Consider the following 22,430-nt stretch of genomic DNA (forward strand, 5'->3'; position numbering starts at 1 on the left):
AGAGGAGAGAAGGGGACTGGGGTGGGTGTCTCAGACAGGGGAGGGGAGGAAGGGGACTGGGGTGGGGATCTCAGACAGGGGAGAAGGGGACTGGGGTGGGGGTGTTCAAGAGGGGAAAAGGGTGAGTGGAGAAGGGGACTGGGGTGGGGGTGTTCAGAGGAGAGAAGGGGACTGGGGTGGGGGTCTCAGACAGGGGAGGGGAGAAGGGGACTGTGGTGGGGGGTCTCAGACAGGAGAAGGGGAGGGGAGAAGGGGACTGGGGTTGGGGGTGTTCAGAGGGGAGAAGAGGCCTGGAACTGGGGGCTGAAAAAAGGGGCAGAGAGAGAGAGAGGGGACAGATCCTAGATGGAAGGGGGAGCAGAGAGGGAGGGCATACCCTGGATGGATGGGAGAGGGAGGGCAAATGGTGGATTGAAGGGGCAGGCAGTGGATGGAAGGGACGGCAGAGAGGGCTGACACTGGATGGCAGAGAGAGAGAGAGAGAGTGAAGACAGATGCTGGATGGAAGGAAGACGGTGAAAAGAAGATGAGGAAAGCAGAAACCAGAGACAACAAACTGTAAATAAAATATATTTTTTTATTTTTTTTGCTTTAGGATAAAGTATTGTAGATATGTTAAATGTTTTATAATAGAACATGTAAATAAGGTAATCTTTTTATTGGACTAATTTTAATACATTTGACTAACTTTCGGAGAACAAAACCCCTTTCCTCAGGTCAGGATAGGATACTGTAACAGCACTATACTGTACTGACCCGAGGACGGAGGTTTTGGCCTCTGAAAGCTAAATGTATTAGTCCAATAAAATGGTATTATTTTACTTTCTATATTTGTTTTATTTCTATTGTTAATTTGTAAAGTGGTGATTGGTACTTGTTAGTTTTTTTCAAATTTACATCTGCTGTCTTTATATTTTGCACAGTACTAGGGGACAGTTTCTGTTTCTGTGGTGTTGCATTGTATGCAGAGTCTGGCATTGGGGGTTCAGTTTAATTTTTGTCTAAATAGAAAGTTTATGATTACTTATTCTATAGTGGATTAGGGTGTATCTGTGTTTGTGAAAAAGACATGGCTTTCTGTTGGCATTGACTGTGCAGGATCTACGATCTGTACTATTCTGTCTGGTTTCATTTTACAATAGGTGAATTGATGTTCTAGTGCTCACTGTAGTGTTTAAGATGCTTTCCTTTTCCTTGTGTGACTCGTAGAAATGACTGCTTATGTATGGTATAATTGCTCTATAGGTCCTGAGTGTTTTGTATTCTCGGCATGCCTAGTACTGGATTTGGGGGGAGGGGGGGGGGGGGTTAAAAATGACCGGCCCCGGGTGTCAACTACCCTAGGTACGCCACTGCTGCAAAACTATGCCAAAACATTTCACAAGACCCCACAGTCATTCACAAAGGAAAATATTAAACATAAAGAACTATTTTACATGCTCATCTTCCAATGTGGTATATATCATTCAGTGTAAGAAATGTAACAAAGGATGCTATATTGGAGAAACAGGCCAGATGCTTAAGACAAGATTCAATCTACACAGACATCACATAAAAATAGCTGGTGCCAGTCAGGCCCCCACCCCTGTGGGCCAACACTTCACAACACTGCACCAGTGATTTCACAGTAAGAATACTGAAAGGTAATTTTAAAACAGTACAGGAACGTAAGACCTTTGAAATAAGAATGATTGAATATTTTGACACCCAACAAACAGGACTTAATAAGGATCTGGATTTTCCAACTCATTATAAAACATAAAGCTGTATTTCTCTGTTTATTACCCTCCTCTCACCTACCAACACCCATTCTGTTAGAATATCAATGAAATGCTTTGATGTCCCCATGCATACCCCCACCCTCCCACTCTGTCAGACAGTCAAACTAATGCTTTGATGTTTCTCTCATATATACTATCTGCTACCTCATTTGCTTATTTCCGATCTACTACTACTTAACATTTCTAGAGCGCTACTAGGGTTACGCAGCGCTGTACAATTTAACAAAGAGAGACAGTCCCTGCTCAAAGAGCTTACAATCTAATAGACAAGTGAACGGTCGGTCCGATAGGGGCAGTCAAATTGGGGCAGTCTGGATTCACTGAACGGTAAGGGTTAGGTGCCGAACGCAGCATTGAAGAGGTGGGCTTTAAGCAAAGACTTGAAGATGGGCAGGGAGGGGGCTTGGCGTAAGGGTTCAGGAAGGTTGTTCCAAGCATAGGGTGAGGCGAGGCAGAATGAGCGGAGCCTGGAGTTGGCGGTGGTGGAGAAGGGTACTGAGAGGAGGGATTTATCCTGTGAACGGAGGTTACGGGCGGGGAACGTAAGGGGAGATGAGGGGTAGAGAGGTAGTGAGGGGCAGCAGACTGAGTGCATTTGTAGGTAAGAAGGAGAAGCTTGAATTGCATGCGGTATCTGATCGGAAGCCAGTGAAGTGACCTGAGGAGAGGGGTGATATGAGTATATCGGTTCTGGCGGAATATGAGACGTGCAGCAGAGTTCTGAACAGACTGAAGGGGGGGATAGATGGCTAAGTGGGAGGCCGGTGAGGAGTAAGTTGCAGTAGTCCAGGCGAGAGGTAATGAGAGCGTGGACGAGAGTTCGGGTGGTGTTTTTCAGAGAGGAAAGGGCGAATTTTGCTGATGTTAAAGAGGAAGAAGCGACAGGTCTTGGCTATCTGCTGGATATGCGCAGAGAAGGAAGAGAGGAGTCAAAGATGACTCCGAGGTTGCGGGCAGATGAGACGGGGAGGATGAGGGTGTTATCAACTGAGATAGAAAGTGGAGGAAGAGGAGAAGTGGGTTTGGTGGAAAGACGATAAGCTCGGTCTTGGACATGTTCAGTTTCAGGTGGCGGTTTGGACATCCAGGCAGCAATGTCGGATAAGCAGGCCGATACCTTTGCCTGGGTCTCCGCGGTGATGTCTGGTGTGGAAGATACAGTTGGGTGTCATCAGCCTAGAGATGATACTGGAAACCATGAGATGAGATCAGGGAGCCCAGGGAAGAGGTGTAGATTGAGAAGAGAAGGGGTCCAAGGACCGATCCCTGGGGAACACCAACAGATAAGGGATGGGGGTGGAGGAAGATCCATGAGAGTGAACTTTGAAGGTGCGGTGGGAGAGATAGGAGGAGAACCAGGAGAGGACAGAGCCTGGAACCCAAATGAGGACAGTGGTGGCAAGAAGTAAGTCATGATTGACAGTGTCAGAAGCGGCGGATAGATCCAGGAGGATGAGGATGGAGTAGTGGCCTCTGGATTTGGCAAGGAACAGGTCATTACAGACTTTAGAAAGTGCTGTTTCTGTCGAGTGAAGAGGGCGAAAACCGGATTGAAGCGGATCAAGGATGGCATGAGAGGAGAGAAAATCAAGGCAGCGGCTGTGGACTGCGCGCTCAAGTGTCTTGGAGAGGAAGGGTAGGAGGGAGATGGGGCGGTAGTTGGAGGGACAGGTAAGGTCTAGTGATGGTTTTTTGAGGAGTGGCGTGACTACAGCATGCTTGAAGGTGTCGGGGACAGTTGCAGTGGAGAGAGAGAGGTTGAGGATATGACAGATGGAGGGGGTGATAGTAGGAGAGATGGTGTTAAGTAAGTTGGTGGGGATGGGATCAGAGGAACAAGTGGTGCATTTTGAGGAGGAAAGAAGGCGGGCGGTTTCCTCCTCGGAGATATCAGGAAAGGAGGAGAAGGAGGTCTGGGTTGGTTGGTTGAGGGAGAGGGTTGAAGGGTGAAGAGGAGGAGGTGGCTTGGTAGTGAAACTCAAGGTTGATCTTTTGCACCTTGTCGCGGAAGTAGTCAGCCAGTGATTGAGGAGAGAGTGACGGGGGGGTGGGAGCGGAGGGCACTTTGAGGAGGGAGTTAAGGGTGGCGAAGAGACGACGAGGGTTAGAGCTGAGAGAATTAGTCAATTGGGTGTAATAGTCCTGTTTGGCAAGGAATAGTGAGGACTGGAAGGAGGATAGCATGAATTTGTAGTGAAGGAAATCTGAATGGGTGCGAGATTTCCTCCAGAGGCGTTCAGCAGATCGGGCGCAGGAGCGAGGTAACGGATGCAAGGGGTCAGCCAGGGCTGGGGATTAGTACGCCTTGTGGACGGGAGGTGGATGGTGCAAGGGTGTCCAGAGCAGAGGAGAGAGTGGCATTGTAAGCGGAGACAGCCTCGTCAACAGACTCGGAGGACATGATGGAGGGGAGGAGATTAGAAATACTAGATGATAAGGTGGGAGGGTCAATAATCTGGAGATTCCTGGAAGTAGTGGTTAATGTTGGGCGGGGGCTGAGGGGGAGGGTGAAGAAGTGTGAAGGTGATCAGGTGATGATCAGAGACAGGAAGAGCTGAGGTGTGGAAATTGGAGGGTGAGCCGGAAGAGGAGAGGACGAGGTCAAGGCAATGGCCATCACGGTGAGTAGGGGTGGTGGAACAAAGCTGGAGGTTGAAGGAGGATTGTTAGAGTGAGGAACTGAGAAGCGTGAGAGTTGGACAGGTCATCAACGTGTATGTTGAAGTCTCCGAGAATGAGGGATGGAGATGAGGGTTCAAGAAAAACAGAAAGCCAGGCATCGAAGTCGGTGAGGAAGGAAGGGAGGGATTTATCAGGGGGGCGGTAAATGACTGCCACTCTGAGTGGCAACGGGTAGAATAGACGGATGGAGTGGACTTCAAAGGATGAGAAGCAGTGAGACTGTGGTAGGAGGAGGGGTTGGAAGCTACAGGAGGGCGAGAGTAGTAACCCGACGCCTCCTCCACGGCCAACTAGGCGGGGAGTATGGGAGAAGAGATAGCCTGAGGAAGAAGGGCAACCTTCGAAAGCTAATCAAGAAATGTATTAAGTTATGTCCAATAAAAAAGGTATCATCTTATTTTCTTTTCCATGTTTTATTTTGTTTGATTTCTATTGCTAACCTTTAAGAGTGGACTAACACGGCTACCACACCTCTCTACTTAAGATGGCCTGGTGGGATAGATAGTTTGGGATCTATGGTAAAGGATTTACTCATGTTTTTTTTTTCTATTTGTATTCTTACTCTAATTGGATGTATTATGTTTTCTTGTGTTTTAGCTTTTTGTAACCATGTTTTAGCTCATACTACTATTATGGTTAATCAGAAGGGTGAAGATGGACGTGACAGACTCTAGGGTAGAATAAGTGCAGCTACAGATAAGAGTGGAATGTGAAATTAGTGATGACAGCATTTCTGGAGGGATGAAACTGAGGAGTATTTTAAAAGGAACATACTGATCTGAAAGCAGGGAGCACATATAAAAACTGCCAATTGTAATCCTGAACCCTGCCCCTGGGAAGGGGGACTGCCCCTGGGAAGGGGGACTACACTTCAGCCTTAGAGATGTTCTCTTTGCTTGGAGAAAAACTCCTTGGCTGTGTTTAACTTTCTACCTATGTCCCCTTATCAGACAGGCTGCAAGATGCAAGGCTAAACTTTCAGACATTTATTCCTTGGATAAATTAATTTGGATTAAAGAACACAGGAAGAGATACACCATTAGCAAATAATAAATTTATCATAGAAGCTTATTTATTACAAATAGGATAATAGACATCTAATTGCTGTTTTACCAATTACAATTCATAAGTAGTACATACAAATAGTCTTTTTCCTTTCTAATGTTCCTGTGGAGTCATTTACCAGCCTGGAGCAAAAGTGCTACACAGTGCTAGCAAGATTCCTATTTCTGTAGTGATAAACTATTTCCTTGAGAGTTTTAATTTTAAGCTGGGCTGGGGAAAGCAGCGTAAAACACATTTTTGCAGCAAAGTGGTGCACAAAGATGTGAAAGTCGATGCTTCAGAGAAACCCTGGAGGAATAATCCTGGAAACAGAGAATTTTGCTGTTTTGATAAGTGAGAGATTTAATATTTTGGATCGCTTGCAGTATGGCAGTCTTATGTGCGTAATTCAATACTTTCAGAATGACCACTCTAGGTCTCCCATTCACCAGCTGTCGGGCTCCCAATCGATGCACCCGTTCCATTTGAAATGGCCCCAAATTATCAGATAGGACCAATTCGCTGGGGAACCATCCCTCCACTAAGCCCACTAACTCAATCTCCAGAATAGAATCTTGGAGCCCAACTAACCTGAGGTTGCTCCGCCTGGAACGATTTTCCAAATCCTCCAGTTTATCTTTTCAAGCCTTGAACTCTGTTTGTATACGGGAGTGGGTATCTTCCACCACCTGCATTCTGTCAAGGCCTCCCAGGCGTGGTTGATAGTGGCTTACTTCCATGATTAAATTCTTCCAGGGTGTCCTGAACTTTTCCAAGGTTTTTCGTTAAAGGTGCAAGGCACTTATAAAATTAAGAGTGGCAAAAGGAGGTCAGATTCTAAGTGAAATTGGGGATTATTTGGGTAGTGTTACAGGAGAACAGTCAACTAACATCTTCCTCTGAGCATAGCGTCACGTGACACCCCCCTCCCCATGTAAGTGGCTTTAGTTAATGAACACACATCAAACAGTGACTGACTTACAGTACAGCAGTAAACAATCTACTTTTCAAAAATGTCCAGATTTGAGTTTGACCGAGTCTGAGGCCAAGTGTACTTACCTTTTGGAACAGCTGGAGAATGGCCTGATGAAAGGGAATTTTCAAGCACACCTGGATAGATTACATCTTATGATCTCCCGACAGAGGCTTTCTTTGGCATGGTGCAACTTTGTACATAGTCAGTACGAGAAGGGAATACGTGAAAGAGAGAGTGTGGACCTATTCCATATGTTGCAGGAGTGAGATTCATTACTGTTATTGGCTTATGGAGACTGGCTATAAGGGAAGTTCAGTGGTGGTAACAGGTTTTACCTAACCAGGCTCCTCAGGAGACAGCATCCAGGCAGAGATCATGTTCATGTTTCTGTCACTAGTAGCCGTAACACTATCTGCTGGGGTGAAAAGACATATTGCACCTCACAGTGCCTTAACACTCTGCCTTGGGCTCCTCAGATGTCATTGAAAACCAGTTGCTCAATGATGAGTTAGGAGATCTAAAAGTGATCTGCCCCCCGATCGAGATATCTGCATTCAGATTTTGACAGAGGGCCCCTGATTATCAGCTTGCTGCTCTAGACCAGTGGTTCTCAACCAATGTGTCCCCAAGAGGTAGGAGATGTGTCACAATTTGGTATAGACAATAAGCCTATGCTTTCATTTGCAATCATCTAGGCTTGAAAACTGGAGAGTTCAGATACCTTAAAGTCAAGTTCTTAAAATCACCATAACTGGTCTTTATTTCTGCTTCCTATCCCCAGCAATAACTGCTGCCACCAGCTCCAACTGGAAATGTTGCATCTCTGCTGTCTACAGGTTCTATTTGCTACATATACTACTACTTATCATTTGTATAGCACTACTAGACATATGCAGAACTGTACACATTATATGCAGATACTTTCTCTGTCCCTAAAGGGCTCACAATCTTGATGTACCTGGGGCAACAGAGGGTTAAAAGACCTGCCCATGATCACAAGGAGTTGCAGTGGGAATCGAACCCAGGTCCCCAGGATCTAAACTCAGTGTACTAACCATTAGGCTACTTACTCCAGTCATATTTTCTGAGTAGCATACAGTACAATAGGAGAACTTCTATTCCGCTACTTGCCAATAGGCTTAGTGAGGATTACAAAGGTGTTTTAAAAGTAGGGAACAAAACATCCCAGATTACAATTTAAACTTAATGTTAATTACAGGAAATAGTACAGCATAGTTTATTTTATTTATTTATTAGGATTTATTTACTACCTTTTTGAAGGAATTCACTCAAGGTGGTGTACAGTAAGAATAGATCAAGCATGAGCAATAGACAATTACAGCAGTTAAAATATTAAAAAACAATACAAAGTATGGCAAGGTATACTATTTACAATGTCAACACAACACGTAATAGAACATTATAGGTGATAGCGAAGGGTAAAGCAAAGATGTAACATATAGAAGGGTAAGAATATAGGAAGATTTAGACAGTAAGGCGATTGATTTAAAGAAAGTTGCACATGAGGTCAGAGAAATCCTATATAATAATTCTCACCACCAACGTTCTAATGTCGGACTGGCTGTGTCCGTGGCTCCTGGAGTTGCTGAGCTAGGCTGTTTACCTACTCCTCCCCCTGCCTGGGAATCAGCTGTCAGTGCGCCGCTCCCTGCCACTTCGGAGCAAGTGGCAGGGAGCGACGCATCAAAAAACTACAAGCGCGGCACTACAACCCCGCCCTCAGCGCATCACCCAATCCCCCCCGGCACATCAAACACCCCCCTCCCCTCACACGAAGCACATCAACACCCCCCCCCTGGCGCATCAAACCCCATCGCCACCCACAGATGCCAGTAGTAACGCTGTCCGGCCGCTGATGCTTCTCCTGTTGAGCAGCAGCGGCCGCTACAAAAAGAAAACAAGCGATAAATGTTTTTAAAGCCAGCCCAAATCATTCGCAAATGCCTGAGTCTTACAACGCAGTTTCTGTAGCCGCTCCTCCTCTCGCCTCCATGTCACAGCCCCTGGAGTAAGACCCCGGAGGAGCACAGTGATGTGACAGGCGAGAGGAGGAGCGGCTGCAGAGACTGCGTTGTAAGACTCGGGCATTTGCAAATGATTTGGGCTGGGTTTAAAAACATTTATCGCTTCTTTTCTTTTTGTAGCAGCCGCTGCTGCTCAACAGGGGAAGCAGCAGTGGCCAGACAGCGTTACCACTGGCAGCTGCGGGTGGCCAGGGGGGGGGGGGGGGTTGATGCGCTGGGGGGGGGGGGGGAGGGTCGCTGGACATGGGTAGCTGCAGGGGGGACAGGGGGAGAGGAGGGCCGCTGGACATGGATGGCTGGAGGCGGGGCAGGGGAGAGGGAGGTGGGGAGGGGGTCCTGAGACCAGGGAGGTGGGGAGGGGGGCCCTGTGAGAGAGTGGGTGGGGGCTCACACTCACTCACGGTCTCTCACATACACTCTCTCTGACACACTCCCTGTCTATCACACTATCTCTCTGTCATACACACACACACACACACACTCTGTCTCTATCTCTCTCTCTCATTCTCTCTATGACACACACACTCCATCTCTCACACACACTCACTCTGAGGAAAACCTTGCTAGTGCCCGTTTAATTTGTGTCAGAAACGGGCCTTTTTTTTTTTTTTTACTAGTGGTTAAATGTTATCTCAGCTAGAGTAGGAGTGGATAAACATGTCCTGCTGCAGTATATGCTGCCTGAGGTGTGTGCTTAATGTTAATTACAGGAAATAGTACAGCAGCATAGTTGCAGAGTTTATTTTGTTGTTTCACAAAGCAGAGGGATTTTGTGTTGCTGTTGTTGAAGTGATGCCAGAATTTGAAAACACATTTGATTTGCATGTCAAGTAAGAAAAACTTACTGTTAAAAATGAAATATTTAGGGGTTGATAGTCAAAGCAATTTAACCAGCTATTGGCTACTGTCCAGTTTTGCTTGTTTGGGGCTATAAGTGAAAATGTCCAGTTAGCACTACCAGCTATTTTGAGGGTGTTAAAGTGGCAAGTCAGCACTTGGACAGTTAAGTGCTGAATATCTGCACGTAAACAGTCAAGGTCACTACTGCATAAATAGGACAGAATAAAAGTCAATCCTATCTTTATGTGGTGCCCTTCCAGGGCCTGTGCTGACACGGTAAGCGAGGTAAGCAACGCAGGGGGGCGCCGACCTCTAGAGGGCGCCACTCACTTGCAAAATCTTCTACCTGAAGTTGTGATTCTCCTCTCTCCCCTGCCCTTCCCACATCAGGAAGTGAAGGTAGCCCTGCAGTGCTGAGACAGACATGCTGCTCTGCTAAAGCTGCTTCAAAGAGTACAACCAGCAGCTATTTATGGCTTTGGTGTGTGAACAACATTCAAATTAAAGAGAACAGGTTTGGAGGCAGGTGTGCAAGTGAGACTGGGGAGAAATAAAAAATAAATAGTGTAATTGTTATCTATAAGTGGTTCAAAGTTTTTGTTTTTTGAGCATGTACACTGAGAGGAGGGCATGACTGCAATGATGTGTACATAATTATCATATCTACAGCTAAAATCCATTTAATTGGCTAAGGTTCAAAGAGGAAGTTTAGCTGACGTATAGTGTAGAATAGCTGGTAAGTAAAAATCTGATTGCTTTTTTGTGTGTTTGTTTTTATATAAAACATTCTGTTTGGATAGGGAGAGTTTGTGATATTTGAAAATACATTTTGCTTTAATGAAATTGCTAAACTTTAGAGTCAGAGACTTTTCAATGAGGGATACATACAGTGGAAAGGAAGCCCTGGAAACAGAGTTAAGAGGACAGATACCAGCAACAGAATCAGATACTGGGCCAGCATGATCAGAAAAAGAAAGTCACCAGCCAACAAAGGTAGAAAAAAAAATCGTTTTATTTTCATTTTAGTGTTTGGAATATGTCCACTTTGAGAATTTACATCTGCTATCTTATTTTGCAATGTATAGCAGTCTCCAAGAGACTGGGCTCCCAGTGAGCCAGGGAGGTCAGACTGTGTAAATGAGATGAAGAGACCCCCCCCCCCACTGTAACAAAGACAGGAACATGCATAATCAAAGCTTAGGTCTCTGCAGTTACAAGGGCTGGCCATTCCTAATTATGCTAATAGTTTTTAATAGGCTAAGTCCCACTGAAAAGCCTCTTTATAAAGGCAGTGCTTTCTCTGGAGAGCAGTGTTAAGAAACAGCAGGAATTGTGTTTATTTTTTTAAACTGCTTTCCTGTGTAAGCTAATTTACAGTTTTCTAGTATATGCTTGACATTGAAGGGTTTTGTCAGGTCTGGCTGGGCCTGTAGTTTTCAGTCTAAAGGAAAGACAGGTAGCAATGGAGAAGCATCTAATTTTTTTTTTTTTTTGTTACATTTGTACCCCGCGCTTTCCCACTCATGGCAGGCTCAATGCGGCTTACATGGGGCAATGGAGGGTTAAGTGACTTGCCCAGAGTCACAAGGAGCTGCCTGTGCCTGAAGTGGGAATTGAACTCCAAAGTCCACCACCCTACCCACTAGACCACTCCTAATGAGGGGGGGGGGGGGGGGCACCAGAGATCCTTGGCAGGGCCCTGTGCCCTTCTGCCGAAAAAGGAGGACGGATTGAGCCAGCCGGGTTTTACTTCCATTGTTTTCAATGGAAAGCAATGGAAGTAAAACCCGGCTGGCTCAAGGCGTCCTCCTTTTTCTGGAGCCATATGGTAACCCTACTTCTGCCACTTAAGTCAATGACAAAGTCTGGAATAAGGCAAGTGGTAGTCAGCAAAATGAGTACTGCCAGTTGAATATCAACCCCTTAGTTTTTTTTGTTCAGCTGTGAATGTTGTGTATCACAACAGCCCCACTGCTCTAGAAGACCATGCTGTACTCCTCCATTTTCGTAACAAGGATCAACGTCGTTGCCATTGCCTGACCTCCTGGTGTACAGCTCGGCTCCCCTCTATAACTTATGAAATGTGCAGAATCACCAATCCGTCATTCTGCTTCCACGGGGTCAGGAGCTGCATGCAGTGAGAGGATAGCGCAGAGATGTGAACTGGTCACGTGACTCGGCACGCTTGTGCTTGGGGGGGGGGGGGGGGGCGGAGCACCGAACAATGCCGGCATGTACAACGTAGATGGGGGCAGCAGCGGAGGTGTTGCGCCGCGCCGCGCCGTGGCAGCACTGCAGCCGTGCGTGGAGTTAGTAGAAGCTCGATGCCCTGTAGGCAGTACGCGTGGTCTGTAGCGCATCTCTGTAAGGCCCGGGAAAGCGTCAAGCTGTGTGGACCAATAGAGGCGACCCTTGGAGCTGGGACAGCAATGGGCATTAGCAATATACCCCACGGAGTGGAACAGAGATCTGTGATGCACCGGTTGTTGGTGGGCGGGGCCTGAGAGGAAGGACGAAACGGGTCTCCGCCCAGCGTGGAGGTAGGAAAGGACCCGCGTCCCGCGCTGACCGTCACCGTAGTACAGCGGCTTGGTGTAGACTTAAGTGTTCAAAGCGGGATCCTTGTCCAGATTGGACCGTGTAAACAAAAGCTCCACGCGGCTTTTTCCTGCCCATGCGTTGTCCGGAGGACTTACCAGGTGAGCAAAATTCTGGAGTGAACTATATATATCTGTAAAGGGTAATTTTTTTTTTTCTTTTGCCGAGGCCTTAGCAGGAGGACTTACCGGGTGAGCAGTGTAGTTCTGATGGGCTCTCGCCTACTCTTGTCGTGAAACGGACGTTGTGTTGCGTTTAAGCTTTAGTGTAGAAGAAAGGCAATAGGCACAGCGGCAGACTTGGGTCTGCTTGTTGCTTTGAACTTTCCAGAAGCGCCTTTTTGGCAGCGCTGGCCCTGCCCACAGCTGTTGCTTGGAAACAGAAAGCTTGCAAACTGTGGGACTAGAGACAGTCGGGAAGCAGTAGTGTGTGGCGACGGTGAGGTTGCGGCCTGTCCGATCCCCAGAGGAAGGCTCGGTGGTAGGTTTCGGGGTAGGTTCTGCTGCAAGGGCCGGCCCAAGCATTAGGCAAGACCAGATGGCCGCCTAGGGCAGTAGCTTCGGGCTGGGGCGGCAGCAAAGAGTAAACAATAGATCCGGACGGCCACTCAAACTGCCAAAACTACCCACACGTATATCTGCGTGAAGGGTGGACAACAAATAGCCCGTTTACCTGAGTGCAATAACTTTTGGAATCTGCTCGTACGCGATATCTACACATGCAGATAGAAGGGGGTCTGAAAGTTTATGGGAAGAGGGATATGGCTGGAGGTTTGCCTAGGGCACCCAATACTCTTGCACTGATTCTGACTACTGCCATGGCGTTTGGACACAGATTGGATACTGCAGGATGGAGAAAACACTTGTTCTCGCTTTGTAATAAGATACTGTTTCACCTGTTACCTTCTAAGAGTGCTGATCACTGTAGTGGAAAAAACATCCTTCTAGGATGGATTTTATCTAATTGTCTCTGTTGCTGATGTGCTAGAGTAGTGGGATTAGGACCGGAAAGCACTTGGACAGTGTTTTGTTTCCCATGGCCTTGTGCCTCCTACATTGTGCAGATAAAAAAATTTCTGAGGTGGATCCTGCATGATCCAAGTGGCAGAAGACAGTTTATTGTTTGAAGTGCTTGTTTGACATTTGCTTATGTTGAATTGTGATGCTGTGTTTATGTATCTGTGTTCTTTGGCTTCTCCATGGACAAGCAGGATGAGTCAGCCACACATGGGTGGGTAATCCAACAGCACCATGAATGAGTTAGCGCTTCTGAAGTTCAGAAGAACCTTTTTCCTTGCTCTTCTGAGCATGTCAGGCAGCCCCTGGCCTCACCCATTTCCTCGCCAGACTGGATGGACTGTACAGGTCTTTATCTGCTGACATCTACTATGTTACTATGTTCTGTCCACCTGACCATGTGGACAGATATATTTTTGCTTTCTTTAAAGTTTCCGCTTTTTCTCCATGTGCCCTGCAATATGACAACCAGAAAGACCCATAGTAGCATCTAAAGATGAAATTATGACCTGCATTTGCAAGTGTGTGGCGGTGCCCAGGGATAGACCAGGGCTTGCCATTAGTAATGGTCTACCTATGAATTTTTTCCCTTTTATTATAAATACATAGGCCCTAGGTGTTGCAAGGGACAGTTTTTTTTTTATTTTTGGACTGCATTCGTAGCTAGGTGCTTCCTTCTCATGTGGACTAATCACGAGATGCTGAGCAGTAGTGGGATGGGACCCTCCATGGCACAGAGTGATCCCTCCCCACAGTCTGTTGAGTGCCACCTGACTCTCTGAACTTCTGGCAGTACCTTCAGGAATTACTATGCTCGCCAGGACAAACTAGGAAAGCAACACGGGGTCAGTCGGTGAGCTCTTCCCTCAGAGGAACCAGATCTCTGGTGCCCCCAGTGGCATTCTCAGTGCCATGCACATTCTCCTGTGCAGGTCTGTGGATTGGGCTGCATCTGGCACCGGCATAAAGCCTGCTTCTGTGGTGGTGGTTTTGGTGTCAGGAGCATGCAGACCTTGCAGGCTTCGCACCCCTGTTCTGCTGTCTGTGCTGGTGGAGGGCTTGCTTTGGTGCTTGGCACCATCCACCCTGAAGCAGAGTGAGGGTTCTGTTCTGTTTATGGGCCCCAGGCATTAATGTTGTGCCACATCTGTGGTGCGGGTTTTCCTGCCAGCCTGCTGCTGGGAGCTGCTGCCAGTTCCGAAGCGGGGCATGCCCATTATATCTTCTGGATGCGATGCATTTTAGGCCAACCCCGTCCTTCTCTCAGTGCTGATTGTTGGCTTATCTGCATATGGGCAGTGCTGCCTTACAGCTATGTCATGCAAGGTTCCGCTTTAGGAGTTATGGACCAAGAAAGGGATCTGGGAGTCATCATGGATAGCATGTTGAAATCTTCAGCTCAATGTGCTGCGGCGGCTAAGAAGGTGAACAGAATGTTGAGTATTATTAGAAAAGGGATGGAAAACAAGCATGAGGATGTTATAATGCAGTTATATCGCTCCATGGTGCGACCGCACCTGGCGTATTGTGTTCAGTTCTGGTCGCCTCATCTCAAAAAAAGATGTAAAGGAATTGGAGAAGGTGCAGAGAAGGGCGACAAAATGATAAAAGGGATGGGACAACTACCCTATGAGGAGAGGTTAAGACGGCTAGGACTCTTTTTAGCCTGGAGAAAAGGCGGCTGAGGGGGTGATATGATAGAGGTCTACAAAATAATGAGTGGGGTAGAGCGGACTGATGTGAAGCGTTTGTTTACGCTTTCTAACAATAACAGAACCAGGGGACACAAGATGAAATTAGAATGTGGTAGGTTTAAAACAAATCAGAGAAAGTTTTTATTTACTCAGCGCGTAGTTAGACTCTGGAACTCATTGCCGGAGAAGGTAGTGATGGCAGCTGGCCTTGCTGAGTTTAAAGGGGGTCTGGACAGATTCCTGAAGGAAAAGTCCATTGATCATTATAGGGCTTGGATTGGCCGCTGTCGGAGACAGAGTGCTGGGCTTGATGGACCTTTGGTCTTTTCCCAGCGTGGCAGTGCTTATGTACTTACGTACAGTCCTGATGCTGCAGTCGCCTTTCTGCAGGTTTTACACTGGGGAAGAAGCTAAGGGCCTCCTGCCTCCAGAGCCTGACTCAAGATGATGCTGATGATGCTCCACTCGCCTTTCAGGCCCTAGTTCCAACACCACCTAAGGCCAGCTCCTCCTTCACTGACAAAACTGGCTTCCCTCCTGTACCGATGACTCGATGCTCTTCTTTCCACAACTTCTCCCTCTCAGTACCAGTGATCTGGCACATGGAGGGATAAAAGCTGGGTGGGCTCCACCAATTGGTGCTAACTCTTCTGTCACTTTCCAGAAAGAGTTTCCTTGACTTCCATAGACCTCCAAGCTTCATAGGCAGTTGAATGTACTGGCTTATAAGAGCCATTGCCATACCAGCAACTAGGGATTGTAAATTAAGGCTGGAAATTGGTTTGCAATCATAGAGAGGTCCTGGCCCCTTCCATAATCTAATTTCTCTGTGCTAGAGAAAAACACCCGCATCTTGAAGCATCAACACTGTGTGCTCCTTGGTGCAAAAAAAAAAAAAATCCCTCCTTTGAGCCTAGATGAGCTCAGTTTGAGCTGAACTCAGTTTTGAGGCACATGTAAGGAGCCTTGGGGGTCCTAGCACCAAATTGCAGTGCTGGGTACCCTGCTTGTTGATGATATCAAAACTGGATTACTGTTATGCACTTTACACTGGTCTGACTACAAAGGGTCTGCACCAGCTCCAGTTGATTCAGAATGCTGATGCAAGACTAATAGAAGGTTGTAAGCAATGTGACCACATTGCGACATTTTTTGCAAAAACTTCACTGGCTACTAGTACAATACAGGGCTAAAGTTAAAAATCTTTCTGAGCTCCTTGTGAGTCTGGGCAAGTCACTTAACCCTCCATTGCCTGCCGCATTGAGCCTGCCATGAGTGGGAAAGCGCGGGGTACAAATGTAACAAAACAAAAAAAAATCTTCAAGGTACTTAAAGGAAATGGCCAAGAGTACTTGAACAGGATCTCCCTCTGTACACCTCCAAGATCACTAGGGTCCTCCCAAGGAGTATTGTTTACCATACCCTTCCCAATGGACATTACACGATGTGATATCCTACAAGCAAGCCTTCTCTGGAGTAGCCCCCACACTCTGGAATGCACTCTGTGAAAGCCTTTGCTTAACATAAGACTATATCTACTTCAGGAAGCAGATGAAAGCTTGGTTCTTCACACAGGCCTTCAACCCCATCCTCGGGGCACACCTAGCCAGTCAGGTTTTAAGGATATCCACAATAGATGTGCATGAGATTAAATTTGCACACTAAGGAGGGAGTGAATGTAAATCTCTTATATGCATAAGAGTAGCCATACTGGGCAACCCAATGGTCTATCTAGCCCAGTATCCTGTTTTGCAAACAGTAGCCAAGCCAGGTCACGAGTACCTGGCAGAAACCCAATTTGCAGCAACATTCCATGCTACCAATCCCGAGGCAAGCAGTTGCTTCCCCATGACTGTGACAAAAGTAAACAGGGCCTTCAGCGTGGAACCACACTGCTTAATGCTTAGAACTACTCAGATTGCATTTATAAAAATGCACGTTAACTTCTGCCAACAAAGATGCAAGCTGCTGATATGCAGACTACAGAATAGAATGAATATAAACAACTCTGAGAGCTGAGAACCTGCAAGGCCATGCCGTTTTCCAATCAATCAGTGACAAGAGTGTCAGTGAAGACATCTTCCTGTACAAAATTTCAGAAAGAAATGTCCCTTTCTCACCTTTTCTATGGCTTAGAGGAAATACCATAAGTCAGACTTAACTTAAATGTTTCTTAACCCACATTATTATGTTTTGTTTTTAATGTTTGTAGCAGTTGAAAACAAAGTAAATAGGATGTTGGGAATTATTCAGAAAGGAATGGAGAATAAAACAATGCAATAATGCTTGAGTACTGTATGCAGTTCTGGTCACTTCTCTGAAGAATGATATAATGGTACTAGGAAGGGTACAGAGAAGAGTGACAAAAATAATGTGTTGGAATGGCTCCCTAGTAAATCAAGTTTAAACAGGTCAGGGATCTTTCACTTGTAATAGAGGTTAATAAAATCACGGGTGAGGTGGAACAGACTAATAGGGAATGGTTATTTTATAGCTTTTCCAATAGGACTAGGGATACTCCCTAAAATAACCAGTAGCAGATTTAAAACAAAATTTAAAATGTTTTTTTTTTTTCAGTACACAAACAGTGGAACTTATTTCTGGAGGATGTGGTCGGAGCATCTAGTATAGCTGTCTAAAAGGGGTTTGGACAAATTCCTGGGGAGAAAGTCCACAAACAATTATTAGCCAGTAGGCTTGGGAAAGTCACTGCTTATCACTTGGAGTGAGCAACAAAAAACAGATCTACTCTTTGTATCTGCTGGGTGCTTTATGGTGACCCAGTTTGGCCACTCTTGGAAATAGGATGCTGGGATTGATGGATTCTTGATCTGAGTTGATTTGACATGGCATATCTTTATGTTCGTATTTTGCCGTATTGGGATGTAAAACTGAGCATCATTGGTATGGCTAAACATAATTAACATCCATTTCCTTTATTTTTCCATGTACACATTATAAAGCATTGGTGAAGGGCTGAACCCTGTGGGTCCCCATGTTTCAGTGGCCAGGTAGTCGATTTACAAATTATCCAAGTGACTCTGCTAAAACTTAATTAAAATATACGGTACCCCACATCTATTTTCATATGCCTGTTAATTACAATTTTATGATCTGTGGTGTCAGATGTTGACAAGAACAGACTGTCCTTGTACTACTAGATCTACTGACTGTCCTTGTACTACTAGATCTATCTAACTTGGGGGTTCTCAACCCAGTCTTTGGGACACACCTTACCAGTCAGCTTTTCACAACATTCACATGAAAATGCATAAGAAACTAGCACTGCCTCCACACTATGCAAATCTATTTAATGCACACTCATCATGGGTATCCTGAAATTATGATTGGCTAGGGATGTCTCTAAGGGCTGGGTTAAGAACCTTGATCTAGCTCCTTCAGTTATGGAGTGGAGGAGGAGTAGCCTAATGGCTAATGCAGTGGGCTTAGAACCTGAGGAACTGGGTTAGATTCTCACTGCAGTAGCTTGTGACCCTGGGCAAGTCACTTAACCCTCTATTGCCCCAGGTAACGTAACACAAAACACAACACAACCACTTTATTTCTGTAGCCCGCAATACCTTGTAGTTCGATGTGGGTTCCCTACAAGAAGCTAATGTCAGAGGGCTCCGGTGTGAGTGCGCACGGAATACTGCTAAGCTAATGTAAATTAGATTTAAATGAGCTCTCCGGTGTTCCGCCCGTATGATCAGAGCACTGTGCTCTGATCATTTAGGCCGAATACCTCTTCCTCGCCTGCTAGGCAGCCTGGTCTGTCACTGTCAGTGGACCCCTGGACTCACCAATAGCTGAGTCCCTGGTGGCCTTGGGGCCCCCCAAGTCCTCCGCATAATAGCACCACAGGGGGCTAGAGTTCTGCCTTTGACCCCTCTCCCCTCCCGACACAAGGAAACGAAGCTGGAGGTCCAGTGGATATCCAGCCCCCCTACACCCCCCGTGGACACCAAAAAACCCCCAACAACCCTGGTGCCCGCCTCCCCCTGTACCTCATGGGTGATGGAGGAGAGAGTAGCACTCCCTCCTCTTCCAGCGCTGCCTCCAACATGGCAGTGCCCTATCCAGAGCACCATGTGATGCTCTAGGCAAGGCTTCCCAGCATAGCCTGGACCTGTCAAACAAGTGCGGGAGAATTGTGCCTGAGCACATGCCCAGACACAATCCTGCACTTCCCCCAATGATCAATACTAATAACATGCCTAAATTTGCATTTTATTAGCATTGATCATTGGGGTGCTAATTCCCCGCACTGTTCCGGTGCTATTTTTTGGGGCGCTTTCAGAACAGCATGGGGAATTAACCGTCGGGGCCTTAGATTGTGAGCTTTGTACCCACAGAAAGGTGGTATATCAAATCCATGACCATTTACCCTGACCCCCTCTGTTCGGTAATGACAGACAAAATCCTGAATAAGATGTGTTTTGGAAATTATTTCCATCTGGACTTTTCTGTTACCTTTTCTGTAAGTTTACCTGGAATACAGAATGAGAGACAGGTCTGCAACATCCTGAGTCATAGGTGACTTAAAATAGCAGATTCTTTCAAGAGTTATCATCCAGTTTAATGTTCCAGGCCTGAGAATTTAGCGTGGAAAAATCTGCTGCCCATTGCTGATAAAGCTCCTTTTCATTGTCTTTTAGTGAAGAAACAGGATAGTACTTTGAGACATGAGACTCTACAGTGAAGGGGGAAAAAAAAAAAAAAAGAGTACCTAGCTTTCATTTATTGTAGTTTCCTTGATTGCTGTGTAATGTCCTGAGATTGTTTCCTTTTTGTCTGTTAGTTGTAAACAAACGCGTAATGTTCTCATTAACATTGCAACTAATGTCAAGTATTTGGCATGTAGTTACTTTCTTGGCTGTGAAAAAGCTGTTGTAGAAATTTGCACTAGAAGGCAGTGAACTTACCCTTCAAACAGAAGAGAGAATCTTTGACTCTTTTGGTCTTTAATCCTGCTTATGTGTGATAGAATTTTTAGTTTCTTTATAGCACCTTACTCTTCCCATCGAGGGCCTAAGCCCTCATCTTTTCCTTTAAGGAGGCCACATTTGTTTGCAAAAGAAAAACAAGTAGAGCTTTTACCATTTTTCTTGTTCTATCCATTCCACTAGCTGCTGTGCTGTTGGGGTTTTTCAGCAGCTGGGCCATTCACTTGAGATTTTCTTGTCCAGAATAAGTTATTGGGAAATGAACATGTGTGCAGCTTGCTTATGCCTGCATGAAGTCTATCATTTAACTTTGTATGTACTTGTGCTGTGAGTAAAATGGTAAAATAGTGTGTATCTTCTAGAATCTAGGGGAAGATGGGCGAGGATTTGGATCAATTTATTGAAGACCAAAAGGCCAAGCTGGCACACGACCGAGCTGACCTGGAACGGGACCCTCCATATATGGAGATAAGGGTAAGTCCTTCAAAGATTGCACAGGTTTTATATTCGGATGTATGCAGGATTATTCAAGTAACCAGTTCAGGTAAAGGGGTCTGTGAGATCTTGAAAACTCATATAAAATATCTTTTTTTTTTTCCTTGATAATTGAAAAGGTATCGGTAACAAAAGAGCAATCATATTAGGTTTAATGACCACAATTAGAAAAAGGGTGCCGACACATCTACTGTAATAAAAAGCACCGCCAACGTTCTGAAGCTGACTCCTTGGCTTCACTGAAGTGAAGGGTTCGTAAGGTTCGTTACCTTCGTAAATCTGTAACCATCTCTCTCGGCCCCGCCATCGCGCCTCTGATAGGTCCACCGCCCTCGACGTCAACACGTTTTGACATCGAGGGCAGCGGACCTATCAGAGGCGCGAGGGCGGGGCCGAGAGACGGTGACAGATTGACGAATCTGACGAACCTTACCAACCCTTCACTTCAATGAAGCCACGGAGTCAGCTTCACAACGTTGCAGGTGCGTTCTCTAACACTACACAGCTCATAGATTTTCAAATTAAACATCGCAGGGTGCCTGGGGGGGGGGGGGGGAAAGAGGGGGCAACTACCCTGGAACTGGGAGGGAGGGAGAGAGGGGTGGCAATGACCCTGGAACTTGGAGGGGGACCAGGCGGACCCTGGAACTGGGAGGGAGGGGGGGCCCTGCAAACACTCTCATTCTCACACACAATCACAGCTCCTTAATTTTTCAATTAAACATCGCAGGGTGGCTGGAGGGGGGGGGGGGCAACTACCCTGGAACTGGGAGGGAGGGAGAGGGTGGGGGCAACGACCTTGGAACTGGATGGGTGGGGTGGATGGGAGGGGGGGTGAACCTGAAACTGGGAGGAAGGGGGGGGGGGCCGATCCTGCAACTTGGCGGGGGGGGGGGGGCGACCCTGGAACTTGGAGGGCGGGCGGACCCTGGCACACACTCTCATTCTCGCACACACTCGCACACAGTCTCACTCTCTCTGTCACACACACTCACACATTCACTCTCTGTCACACTCACTCTCACACACACTCTGTATAAACACACTCTCCGAGGAAAACCTTGCTAGCGCCTGTTTCATTGGTGTCAGAAACGGGCCTTTTTTCCTAGTCATTTATAAACTACTCAATGTTAAACACCTAATAAGAGTGTCATGAGCATTATAAGCTTTTCAGAAAAATTGTTACAGAATAATTTAAGGGGTATCGGAGGCAAAAAGCTATGTTGGTAGGACAGTGGATCTTTCCTAATTCTTATGTCTGTGCTATTTTGAATCCAAATGAGCTGAAGGAGAGCTGTAAATTATCTTCCTATATGGGGCCACAACACTACTTACTTTTTAGTCTTTCACTGTGGGTATCCTCAAGGAGGTAGGCATTTCCAAGTATGTAAGTACTGCCATACTGGGATAGACCAAAGTCCATCAAGCCCACCATCCTGTTTCCAACAGTGGCCAATCCAGGTCACAAGTACCTGGCAAGATCCCAAAACAGTACAATACATTTTATGCTGCTTATTCTAGAAATAAACAGTGGATTTTCCCCAAGTCATTTTAATAATGATTATGGACTTTTCCTTTAGGACGCCATCCAAACCTTTTTTTAAACCCCACTAAGCTAACTGCTTTTACTACATTTTCTGGCAATGAATTCCAGAATGTAATTACACGTTGAGTGAAGAAATATTTTCTCTGATTCTTTTAAATTTACCTACTTCGTAGCTTCATTGTGTGCCCCCCCTAGTCCTAGTATTTTTGAAAAGAGTAAACAAGCGATTCACGTCTGTTTCACGTTCAAGCTGTTTCTTATTCTTAATTACATTCTGTTTCGAATTCTGTAATTACTGACTTCTTTTTCAGATTTCTGTGCAAGGATGAGACAGTATGTTAATGAAACTTTCAGAAATGATATGCTTAAAAATTTTTTTTTTAAATGGAGTTTTGTAGCTTATGTGACTGTCTAGCGCTTTACAGAATGTGTCTCTTTAAAATCTCACCCCTTCGTATCTGTTTGTATTTTACAGAGCAAAAATGATGAGCCTCTGTCTGTATCTGCTAAACTGATCTTGATGGCCAAGGAAACATACCACCAAATATTCAACCTAAAAAGAAATCAACCAGCTGAGCCTTACTCATGGTATGTTAGTAGTGGGACCCCATTTGCACTTAGTCTTTTTTTTAGATCTTTGTAGCTGTCCTTTCTCTATAGAATAAATAGCTTCTGTATGTTATACTCTATTTATTTACTAGCTGTTAAGCCCGTTAAAACGGGCGAGATTTGTGTTTTTTCAAAATGTAATAATTCTCACCTCCATG

At 45.8% G+C, this 22,430-nt stretch overlaps 1 long non-coding RNA gene across 1 annotated transcript; it reads left to right on the forward strand.

Annotated features, from left to right (window-relative positions):
• The first annotated feature begins 11,709 nt into the window (after positions 1 to 11,709).
• LOC115459427 lies at positions 11,710 to 22,166 on the forward strand. The gene is made up of 3 exons (XR_003940272.1): positions 11,710 to 12,067; positions 19,985 to 20,096; positions 22,139 to 22,166. It is a non-coding gene; the product is annotated as an uncharacterized LOC115459427 (long non-coding RNA).
• The last annotated feature ends 264 nt before the right edge of the window (positions 22,167 to 22,430 follow it).

The sequence above is a fragment of the Microcaecilia unicolor genome, unplaced genomic scaffold, assembly GCF_901765095.1.
Source record: "Microcaecilia unicolor unplaced genomic scaffold, aMicUni1.1, whole genome shotgun sequence".
Classification (NCBI taxonomy): domain Eukaryota; kingdom Metazoa; phylum Chordata; class Amphibia; order Gymnophiona; family Siphonopidae; genus Microcaecilia; species Microcaecilia unicolor.